The following is a 12,173-nucleotide window of genomic DNA, read 5'->3' on the forward strand; positions in this document are numbered from 1 at the left end:
AGGGATCCACACTTTCTCTTTAGCCTTCTCCCCAGAAGATGAAGTACCAATGGCAAGTGGAAACTTTCACTCACTAGCTGAGGAACCCATGAAAGTCTCAGCCAGTGTTTCTTTGGTATCCCTGGGTTTGTGGGAACAACAGCATTTTGATGTGCATAACTCTATTCCAGATAATACTAAAGAGTTTTCCAAAGACAGTGTTCTTGTAAATGGTCAGGAGACCCCTGCCATCAGAGACACTGTGCCAGCATACCTGTGGTTGATGAATCATTTTTCAAGCTTGAGAATGTTTCTAAGGCACCCATATTCCTAACTAAGCTTGCTGTAGGTCCTGTCCAAATGCTTCCACAGTTACCAGCTCTCATCCTGTGCAATGACATGACTGTCAAGATACCTGTAATTGTGCAGAGTGAAGTACCTGGGAGAGTCCTGTTAGGGAAGGACCTAAAAACTCTTGGAGTTGTATCAAGCACCCCTAGGCCTCCCAGCAAAAGAAAACAGGAGCAGACTTGGAAGGCCAGAGAGAGTACCTTAAGGGGCCCTCAAGAGCAGATTATAGAAGAAAATATAACTCCCAGTCCACAGGACTTACTGACTGCAATTCTAAAGAAGAAAGAGGAAAAGGGGGAACATAAAACCTCTAGGAAAAAAACAGTCAGCACTCCTGTGCTACCAACAGGGACATCCCCGAGAGGACTGTCCAAAGTCACACCTGTGACTCCTGCACCAGCTGAGGCTGAGTGTGTGGAACAACCTTGTGTGGTTGAATCAGCTGCTGAGGAATCAGAGCTCGAATAGGACCTTGCTCCTGTTGGAGATCTGAATCCTGCAGACCATCCTGAGCTGCAGTCTTTACTGGCCGAAGGTGGACTCTGTAGGGCAGACTTCAGCAAAGATCAGAGAGAGTGTCCTAATGTTGAAGGTCTTCACCAACAGACAGCTTCCCAGCTGGAAGGGCATGAGCCAAGGAAGAATAGGTTGTACTGGGAAGATGACCTTTTCTACAGTGAACCGACTGAGTCTATCCCAGGGGACTACAGAAGACGTGTAGTGCCTCTTGAAAGCAGACTCCAGTTCCTATAATTAGCCCATGAGATAGCCTTGGCTGGTCACTTAAGATTTAAGAAGACCACGGAAAGGCTCTCTCTATACTTCTAAGTTGGGGTCTGATCTAGACAAGTATTGTAGGAGCTGTCACAATTGCCAAACCTGTGACAAGAGTGGAGCCAAGAATGTTGCACCTTTAGTGCCTCTCCCAGTAGTGGGAGTCCCTTTTGAGAGGGTAGGAATCAACAATGTTGGTCCCCTAGACCCTCCAACATCTTCAGGAAACAGGTTTATCCTGGTTGTAGTAGACCATACTACTAAGTATCCTGAAGCTATACCTGTGAGAACTGTTACAGCTCAGGCTGTTGCTAAGGGCTTACTTGGTATTTTTACCAGGGTAGGTTTTATTAAGGAAGTTATCTCTGACAGGGGATCCAATTGTATGTACCACTACATGCAGGCCATATGGAAAAACTGTGGAGTAACTTATAAGTCCTCAAGCCTACCATCCTCAGACACGTGGATTGGTAGAGAGGTTCAACCGTACAATGAAGAGCATGATAGGTGCTTTAGAGGAACCCCTTAGAAGAAGGTGGGACCTTCTACTGCATGCCTTCTTTTTGTATATAGAGAAGTCCCTCAGGAGGGTGTTGGATTTAGTCCCTTTGAACTTCTTTATGGCCATCCAGTTAGAGGCCCATTGGCCCTAATTAAGGAGGGGTTGAAGAGTGCTCATTCCCCCAAGCCAGTTGGAGTCACTGACTATGTGATAGGTATCCAGAGGAGAATGCCACTTATGATGGTGGAAGCATCAGATAACTTGAAAGCAGGTCAGGCTCTGGTAAAGCATTGGCATGACCAGAAGACCAACATGGTTGAGTTTACTCAAGACCAGCTAGTTCTAATTATGGTACATACAAGGCAAAGGGCCTTACAGGACAAATGGATAGGACCCTTCAAGCTTGTGGGTAAACTTGGAGAGGTCAACTATCTGGTGGACTTGGGCAATCCTAAGGAGGCTCCCAGAGTATTTCACACCAACCGCCGAAAAGCTTATGTCTCAAGACCAGAAGTAGGAGCTTTGCTTCTAGCTTCAGCTCAAGAGGAGGAGGAGAGTGAACCTCTACCTGACGTACTCAGAGGCCAGCCTTTAGTTGAAGAAATAGAAGGAGTTAATCTCTCTTCTAATTTGACATGTGAACAATAGGAGGAGTGTAAGTTTCTGTTAAATCAGTTTGCCTCCCTGTTTTCACCATCATCAGGGTTGACCTCTTGGGCCAGCATGATATTCAAACTGGTGACTGTTCACCTGTTAAAAGCAGAGGTTACGGGATGTCAGATCATGTAAAATCCCACATAACGGAGGAGGTCAACAAGATGCTTGATCTCGGGGTAATAGAGCCCTCTACCAGTCCATGGTCTAGTCCAGTTGTTCTAGTATGAAAGGCAGGATCCAAGGAGCTGAGATTCTGCATTGACTATAGAGCTCTTAATGCAGTCACCAAGACTGATGCCCACTCTTTACCAAGAACAGATGAACTGGTGGATAAACTTGGTTCAGCCAAGTACCTCAGTACATTTGATCTCACTTCAGGCTATTGGCAAACACCACTGACTGACCATGCCAAGGAGAAAATTGCATTCTCAACCCCAGCAGGCTGTCAGGATTAGTCAGGCGAGTACAAAGGCAGCGAATATGGCAAGGGAAATGTGCACTAAATAACACAGTGTTTAGCTTCGAATTAAACTACGTGCACACAGGAACAACGACTCATGTATGCTAGAACCCAGGAGTGTAAATAGAGTGTGACAACAAAACCAATATATGAAAAGGGATGTGGGGTAAGCACCTGACCGCGAGGAAAGTCGGCAAGCGCCTTACCCCCAATTGCTGTTACAGGTACTGACAGCGCTAAACCCACGTGGAGGGTAAGCAATGACAGGATCTGTGAACTAACACTCTTGATGGTATTAAATAAGGGAACTAAAGAACAGTACTCACGAGGACGAGATAAACCTCTTGAATGTCAGCTAGCCCACGAATCCTGTTGATGAAACTGGGACCCAGAAAGGCTATAACAGCAATGGGAGGAAAACTAAATACCTAAGTTGGAATAGTGATTACAAATTAGTGAGGAAAACATAAGCATTCACACAGGAGCTAGCTACAACCGCACACCACACCTAATAATCAAATGGGAAATAAATGCAGAAGTGCAATGGAAAACATGGAATGGATCCCAATAGAAAGTAAGGATCAGGAGCAGGGAAAAACTAAATAACCAATGCAAACTTCTCCCTACCCCTCCAAGGAAAAGACAGGAAGCTAATCTAAGAGGAAGGCTAAGGCATACGGGTTTACAGCAGCAAAGGACAGAGTGAAAGAAATATAGAACACAGACAAACTGGGCTGCATCTAAAAGGGGAAAGCACTGAGAAATGCTGCCTGCAAACAGAGGAAAACAAAAAGGGAATGAAGGGAGCAGAAATCAATTAGCGCATGAATCCGAGATTCAGGGCGGAGGAACAAGAAAACAGGAACTAGGAACTAGGTGCAAAGGCAAGGAACAAGGAACACGGGACTAGTCACAACAGGAACACTGCAAACGATGACCAGCGCTGGACTGAGTAAGACTGAGGCTTTTAAAGCTGCTTAACGAGCACACGCCTCAGGTGTGCTGATTGCTGCACCTGCAGCCACAGGTGTTGCCTATCCTCCACCCAACCTTGTCCTGCAAGGGTGGAGGTGGAGCAGTGGGCCAGGCATTCTGGGAAGCATAGTCATTTGGTTAAAGAAGCATGCTGGCTGCCAAAAACCTGGAATGGATCCGGAAGGGAAGTAGCTTGGAAAATAGGGATTTAGCGCTCCCAATTCATCACAGCACTGTAGCATAAGGTTCGGAGGAAAGGTCCAGTAGGGAATAAACCCCAAATCATGCCCCCAAGTGGTGGGAACGGGAGCGAAGGGAGCGAGTCGTGACACAAGCCTCTACCAGTTTACGTTAATGCATTTCGGACTAAAGAATACTCCTGCTACATTCCAAAGAATAGTCAACCAAGTTCTGAATGGGATGGGGGACTTCTGCATGGCATACTTGGATGACATTGCAGTGTTCAGCCCTACTTGGAAAGAACATGTTGATCACTTAGGATATGTTCTGCAGGCTCTTGAGCAGGCCAATTTGACCATAATGGCTAGTAAATGTCAAATTGGGGTTACTATAGGAACTTCATAGAGAACTATGGAACCATAGCTTCTCCCTTGAATGTGGTCTCCTCTCCCAAATTCACTAAAAAGGTCAGGTGGAAGAGGAGTGCACTCAAGCATTTGAAGGCCTAAAGAAAGCCCTTTATTAAGCTCTGGTCCTAACAGCTCCTGACTATAACCAAACCTTCATTGTGCAGACAGATGCTTCAAATACAGGTATAGGTGCAGTCCTTAGTCAACTGTATGAGAAACGTAGGGAGCACCCCATTTGCTTCATCAGCAGGAAGCTGAAGGAACCAGAAGCAAGGTCGGCAACCATTGAGTGTGAGTGCTTTGCTATTGTGTGGTCACTGAAGAAGTTTAGGTCATACTTGTATGGATCTTCATTTGTGATTTGGACTGACCACCAACCCTTGAGATGGTTGATGCAAATGAAAGGGGTGAACCCAAAACTACTGAGATGGTCAATCAGCCTGAAAGAGCTTTTATATTGCCATTGAACAGAGGTCAGGGTGTCACCACCAACATGCTGATGGTGTCTCCACGATGTTTGACCGACTGGAGTAATGGTCAGACCGACTGACCCAGCACACGCTATCTTACTATAGAGTGCTGGAGGGGTTGCTTAGCTTCCCCTGAGTCAAAACACTCATGTAACAGTAAAATGTTACCTTTTCCTACTTTAAATGGCTAGTGGCAGTGGTTTAGATCAACTACCCTGATTTTTCCCGATTGCTTACAACGGTAGCTAAAAATGGGTCAGCCATGTTTTTCAATATGGCACCCCAGACCTTTCTGTGAAAACAGACTACTGTCATCTTTTTTTGCCATTTCTTTTAAGAAAAGTCCTTCTTGTGTTTGTCTCTGTGTGCTAAACCAGGTTTGGTCCCTTTGTTTGTTGGCCTTTGACGGGCTTCAGTGCTGAAGCCCTCCTCTGGTGCCTGAGTGTCTGGGGTGGACAGGATGTGTGGGAGATGCCCGAAACTCCTACGAGACCTGAATGCACTCTGGCGTGATTGACCAGCTGGCTGTCTGGCAAGGACAGCCACCCTGCTGTGTGAGTAGCATCCAGGCTGGAATGAATGGGGAGAAACTGTTTAAAAGCAGGTCTCTGGGACATGGAAAGCAGAGTCGACCACTGGAACGAAAGAACCGAAGACAAGCTGAAGGAAGAGAACTGCTGCAACTCCTGGACGACTGGTGAACCCCTGCTGCAGGTCTGAATTGCCTGAAACTCCATCGACAGAGAAGCCCTTCAAGGTTAACTTCTTCCCTTAAGTTTGGTGGTAACAACCAACTCGCAAGCCACCTGGACACGGTCCCCATCTGGTCGAAATTTCATCAGAGTGCTGTTGAAAACCAGATAGCCAGAGGGAAGGAAACCAGCTTGTGGACTTTAAGGCACTCTCACCTTAAACCAATTTCTTGCTACAGCTTTTGGCCTCTTCCCTGGGCAGTACAGGAACCTCCCGATGTCCTCCTTCTTGTTCCCATGACTGAAGCTCAGGAACAGCGAGATCTGCTGTAACTGCCAGGAAGAACTGTCTCAGCTACAGCTTTGCACGGTCCGGAAATCTTTTCGGTCATCGTGAAAGTGCGTGAAACTTTCCTCAACTTCGAAGGCTTGTCCTTCCCTAAACATTCGTCACACTTTTTGCCTAGCCAAATTCTTCTAAACTCTGTGGCAAAGACATAACCGTTACTACCAGAATTGTGCTATCCTATACAAAGACTCTGAACCACTGACTTTGGCCCAGGCCTATGAGAAGAATTGCTGGTTATAGATAACTGAACCCCTTTGCCCTGCCTATGAATGTATTTGGGCTGTCTATTCCTATAACCTTGTATTGTTACTCCTTTAATAAGTATCTGAAGTGCCATTTTGCTCCCAATTCATTGGAGCTTAACTTGTTAATTTACTTACCGGTTGTATGTTTGTGGTTTATTAGTGTGTGATATTGAGCTGCTTATGCTAGTATAATGTTTTCTAACTGACTGAGTAAATAAATGTATATTCTTTTAGGAAGAAATCTTGAGTAAGTGTATATTTGAATCACTGTATTGGTTGGTCCTTTGTTTAACTTGTTCCATTGCTCACTTAAACTCTTGAGATAAGTCTGGCTGCTCAGCCATTGCTACCACTTTACTGTGTAGTACAGGCTTGTACCAAAGGTGAAATTGTACTTACACTCGTAGTCTGAATTGCCTGCAGTGTTCCCAAATGGTACTGCAGGTGATTCTGCCTAACACTGCTTGAAATCTCTGCTCAACAAACTTGATCCTATGTACCATTTCTTCACCATTGATGGTATCACCATCCCAGTCTCCCCAGCTCTAAAAAATCTAGGTGTATATCCAGATGCCACCCTCACCTTAACACGTCAGGTCAGCCCCATTGCTTCTTCACCTGTCCGAACCTCATCAACACAAGAAGACACTTTCTAACTACTAACAGCTTTCTTCGGAGACATCATTTGGGGGTTGCCAGGGGTCGCAGATGCGACCCGTGAGGTCTCCCTTTCTACCCCTGTGGCCTCCCTTGCTACCCCTAAAAAAAAGTTATATGTGTGTTTTTTTTTCATTGAAGCTAGTGGGCTGTGGCCAGTGCCATGTGGCTCTTTGTTTCTGGAGTGGCTGGCATTTTTGCTGAGGCCTCTTAAAAAAAACAAAAAAGAAACAGGATTGCACACGTTTAGCACTTTCAACAGTGACCCTTAATAAGAAAGAATAGGAATAGCATATAATTTGTCTTACTGGAATTCTATACAATAATTGCTAGACTCATTAAAGGGGTGAAAAGTTATGTTCTATTGATTCCCATGATGTCACTTCGGGTGTAGTCAAATGACATAACTTCCTGTGTTGACATCAGAGGTCAAGAGTCATGGGATGTCACTTCCACTACCCCTGGCATTTTGGTGAATTAACACCCTGGATGCCTCACTATAACATGAGCCATCATAGGATCCAGACTTGACTATTGCAACACATTATTTGCAAGTACCTCCTTACGCAGTATCAACAAACTACAAATTATACAGAACAAGACTCTTTGAGCAGTGCTAAAGTTGCCCAGATGTGAGCATAGCTCAGCTGCCAAACGAAATGTTCATTTGCTCACATACGCGAGCGCATCACCTTCAACACTATTATATCCATCACCCACCGTTGCCTCAGCTACACTGTCCCATTATATATTTCTCAAAAATTTGAGAAAGCTCATTCTACAAGACCGATACGTTTCTGCCTATATCCACCACCGCATCACTCCCAGATTTGGGTGTGTCAGGGTCAGTTTTCTGATCATTGCTGCCAAGCTCTGGAATTACTTTCCACCCGCCTTGGGATCTGAACAATCGTACTGGACCTTCAGAAAACAGTATGATGTGCTTTCATACGGGGATGTTTTTTCGCAGGATTTTTTGCTGCAAATCTTTTTTTAAAAAAAAAACACATTTTTTAGTGGGGGTTAGTAAATTATATATATGGGGTGTGGGTGTTAGGAAATAAACACAAATTAAACAAAATGGGGGGTTTGTGGGGGAACCCCCAAAAATTATTTTTTGAAAAATGTATGGGTTTTTTTCATAAAATAAATTGTGGTAAAAAAACCCTCGCGATTAAATGACATGGAACCCATAAAACACCTGAAAACATGCCTCTTTATCTAGGTCCATCGCTGCTTGACTGTCAATGATTTCCGCCCCAAACTCTGTCTCTGTCCTGTAATTAGTGCCTTGATTGCGGGTTTAACGCGCTGGTATAAATGTAAAAAAAATATGATAAATAAATGTCTCGGGGCTTCTGATTGTCAAGTCCATCTCCCCTCCGAGTTCAGGCCTGAACGCTGCCGTGAGACTTGTGTTTAGACCCTCGGTAATAGTTCGATAATGCTGCAGGCAGGGTCGAAAAGGGCTCAAAAGTCTTGACTTTTGCACAGGACACATTGTGAGAAATTAGAGCACACCTAGTGGTGAACACTGCTGCACTTAAGCCTATATTCACTACCCATATACTCTTAGATAGACAAATTGCTAGACAAGGGTGACACTTGTTTTTTTATTTATTTTTTTATTTGCCAAACTAATGATGCAAACTGCTGATACAAAAAAAACACACAACTTTGATGTGTATTAACATAAATAGCGACATGTATTGATTTAATCCTTATATCGGCATTTACCGAAAGCAAGCATTCCAATTCTTTCAACTTTCGTTGTGAAAATCGTTTGCTGAAAGAACATTTTGAAATAAATATCCAGTCCTCGTGAACAATTTTACGTATCTTTCTCATAAAAAAAGATGCTGGGAGGTGTGCATTTGCTCTTGAGTGCAGAATCGTGTGGGCGGATTTTTCTGGAAAAACAGCATCCAGCGCCCTCCTGTGGCCTTTAGTTGCACCTGCAGGCACCGTGTGCATTGTCGAAGATCGTGCCGCCTGGTCGCCATGGTGACATGCTGAAGGGATCGCCGCACCATCCAGAACTCATTCTCAAATAATCCTCTGTCACAGGCACTGCTCTTGCAGCTTAGTTTCAGGCGGGTGCCTTGTAGGTTGCTGGTAAGTGGGATGGATGGGTCAGTAGGATAATGTACCTGCCCCAGAACTACCACTGTTCACCAAGGGCGTGGACACCGAATTCATATTCAAATAAACTAGGGTCCGATGTGGTCAAATTCTGCAACATATGTTTTTGTTTTTTTTTGTTTTTTTTAAACGCGGTGCCTTTCGAACTTCAATATGGTTAAACGCCTAATTACTATCTTTTGTGGTCGCTTTCCCTGTTTTGGCGGCATTCCATGGGTTCTATTGCCGGTCTCATGCACTTTCTTTTTTACAAAAAACTTGGGACACGGGTATTCAAAAGACGGTCTAAACATCACAACAGTGTGTCAAGCGTGGATGTCGGTATGGGGAGGCATTTTGAAGGTCAGCAAAGCGGACCTCACCAACACATAACAGTGGGGAACATTAAAGAAAACTTAGTTTCGCAAGTGAAGACCCAAGACGGTATGGGGTTTTCTGAGTTAACTCTGCTGCGAGCTTTTGTAAGTATGCCCTTCATGGGTCAGCTTGCTTCCTCCGCCTTTTTTTGCTGTAAATATGTAAACTATGCTATATAAATGATGATTATATACTTCCAAGAAATATGTTATGAACAGGACACGTCATACGATTTGTGAGGCCTTGTGGGGCAAAGGATGTGCAAGGCCAATAATTTAAACCTGTGAAGACATCCCCAGAAATGACACCACTCGGTCTAATTACCGGCCATTTTCATTACCACGAGTCCTATTCTTCCTCCTACCAGTCCATGCATTTGGGGTGCACCCACATCACCAACAGGTCCTATTGCAAAACATGTTTGGAGATACCTGCCCCAGCTACCTGAGTGAGGTTCCTCCCCTACCATCAAGTAGGCCAAGAGGAGGCTAAACCCTCGCACTCACTGTTATATTACCAAGGCATCGTCCAGGTCCTACCCAGGGTTTAAGGGGTCAGGTAGGGGGACTGGTACGGACGAGTAGGACTCAGGGTAATGAAGATTGCAGATAGGTAATTATGCCCTTGTTCCGTTTCCTCGTCCCAGTGCATGCAATCGAGGAAACAGCAAACAGGGACTGGTTGAGCCAGATAAAGCAGACACTGAGAACAAATAAAAGTACTCCCAATACAGCAGAGCCAAATACTGAGACCTTCCCTGGGAGGCCAAGGCGAGATTGGCAGGTAATTGTGAAGCCCTTGTGGCCGCAAAACAGATGTCTCAGATGGATACACCCTGGATAGCCTCCACACTCCTGGTAGATCTACCCTGTATTACTCCAGGAGGAAAAGTGCCCGCCGGCTCGTAACACACAGGTCGCCACGGATGGTTTAGAGCCTGCAATGCCAGCACCAAAAGTTTACCACAAGAATTCACAAGAGCAAAAAGGTGCAGTGTGATACAAGTGTATCCAGGCAGCCAAGCCCACATCAAGGCGGATGCAGGAAGCCTCCTGGGCATGGACTCCTTTGCCAGCAGGGAAGAAAGGACTAGTTGTTCATTGAGATGAAAAGTCGAATCAACCTTAAGTTGAAATTCCTGCGAGAGGTACAGCACCATTCCATCTGGCAGAAAGTGGAGGTATAGAGGAACTGACGGTAGAGGCCCCTATTTCCCCAGGTGTCTGGCCGAGGTGATTGCCAGAAGCAAAGTTGTCCGCAAGGTACAGCAATTTAGGGAAACCTCTTGCAAGGGCTCAAAGAGAAGGTACCACAGGGGGCAAGATGACCTGTCGGGGGACAAGGAAGGACAAAAGGAGGGCCTCCAAGAGCAAGGAGTCAGGGGAAGGGACCATGTGTGCTAATTCTTGGAGTAATGGAAACCCTGGCGTCCTGAGCCAAGCTGGACCCACCAGGACAACTGAAACCCTCTCCCTCTTTACTCTGAGCATAAACCTGGTAGCAGGGTGATAGAGGAACGTGTAAAGGAGATCCTGGGCCAGGGAATAGAAAAAGGTATCCTGACCCTACGCCCAGGATCCCGTTCCCAAGAACAATAATATGGGAGAAAGTGAGCTTTGCAGGACACAGACAGACCTATCACTGGTCTTTGAAACCTCCTGCACAGGGCTCTGAATGCTTCTTGAGACATGGACTTCAATTGCACGTAGATCACCTCAGGTGATAGACAACAAGAGTATGCCCACTCAGTGATCTGGGTTGCAACCCAGGCTATAGAAGAGCACCTTGAACCTCTCTAATGGCTGATGCAAAATTAAGTCACCATATGTTTTGTCCACAAAAGGACTACATCGCCCTCCAACTGTTGGTGGAAATAGAGCAGAGCTCTGTGGACCGCCAACAGTTCCTTCCAGTTTGAAGATGTCCTACTCTCCACAGGAGACCACAGTGCCTGGACTGCTGCAGCATTCAGGGTAGCACCCCAACCATCTGCGCTGGCATCTGCTTCCACAACGAGAGGGTTTGGATGCCTCAAAGGAAACTCTCTCAACAGGTTGGGGAGCGATAACCACTACGGAGGGATGACCCCCTGCAATATTCATGGGGATCAGTTGGGAATAATCCTGCAAAGATGATCCAAGTGCAACACGGTGTGAGCCACGAGAGGCTGGAGATGGATCCTGGCCCAAGGGATGGCAATGGTCAAGGCGGTCACATACCCGTGGTACTGCAGTCACATACAGGCTGATGCTGATGGGCTGTAGAGAAGAATCCTCACTCAGGACTGCAAACTTGTGGAGAGGCAGAATGACCAGACTGAGCCGGTCAATGCAGTCCACCATATTGAATTCCAACACAGAGCAAGGGATCTTGAGTTGACTTGAGGGTGATTGATTGCCTTGTAGATGATGCAGCAAGACTTGAAGGCGATTTGTGCTGGCAAATAGTGTAGTTACAGGTAGTTTTAGGACTCGTAATATTGTAAATTAGATTGGTATAAAGAGACTAGGTAGAGTTGTGGAATTTGGTTAGAATATTGTGGGTGGCTGGGATAACATGATATGTGTGTGGATGGGGAGTTCACCAAACCAGTGAGGTACAGCAGTGCTAGGAACACATGTTATGGAGGCAGAGAATGCCAAGGCCTTAAACCCCCACATGGGTTTTGTAGATGGAGTAGAATGCTAAAGCAGGATTGGGCATTGTGCATTGTGTAGCCAGGAGGAAACACCAAAGCATCGAGAACTATTCAAAGGAGAATTCCAAGGAAATGTTAGGCAAACAAATTGTGTAGGCAGAGGAGAACGCCAAGGCATTAGTATATGCATGTTGCAGACAGGGAGAACTCTAATGTATGGAGAATCAGCCATGCATGTTTTGGAGAAGAACAATTCTAAAGCAGTCTTAGGCACACCTGTATATTGTACGTGGTGAGAACACCACAGTATCAAGAGCAGCACATTTGTTTTGTAG

The sequence above is a fragment of the Ambystoma mexicanum genome, chromosome 3q (assembly GCF_040938575.1).
Source record: "Ambystoma mexicanum isolate Mex_15411 chromosome 3q, UKY_AmexF1_1, whole genome shotgun sequence".
Taxonomy (NCBI): Eukaryota; Metazoa; Chordata; class Amphibia; order Caudata; family Ambystomatidae; genus Ambystoma; species Ambystoma mexicanum.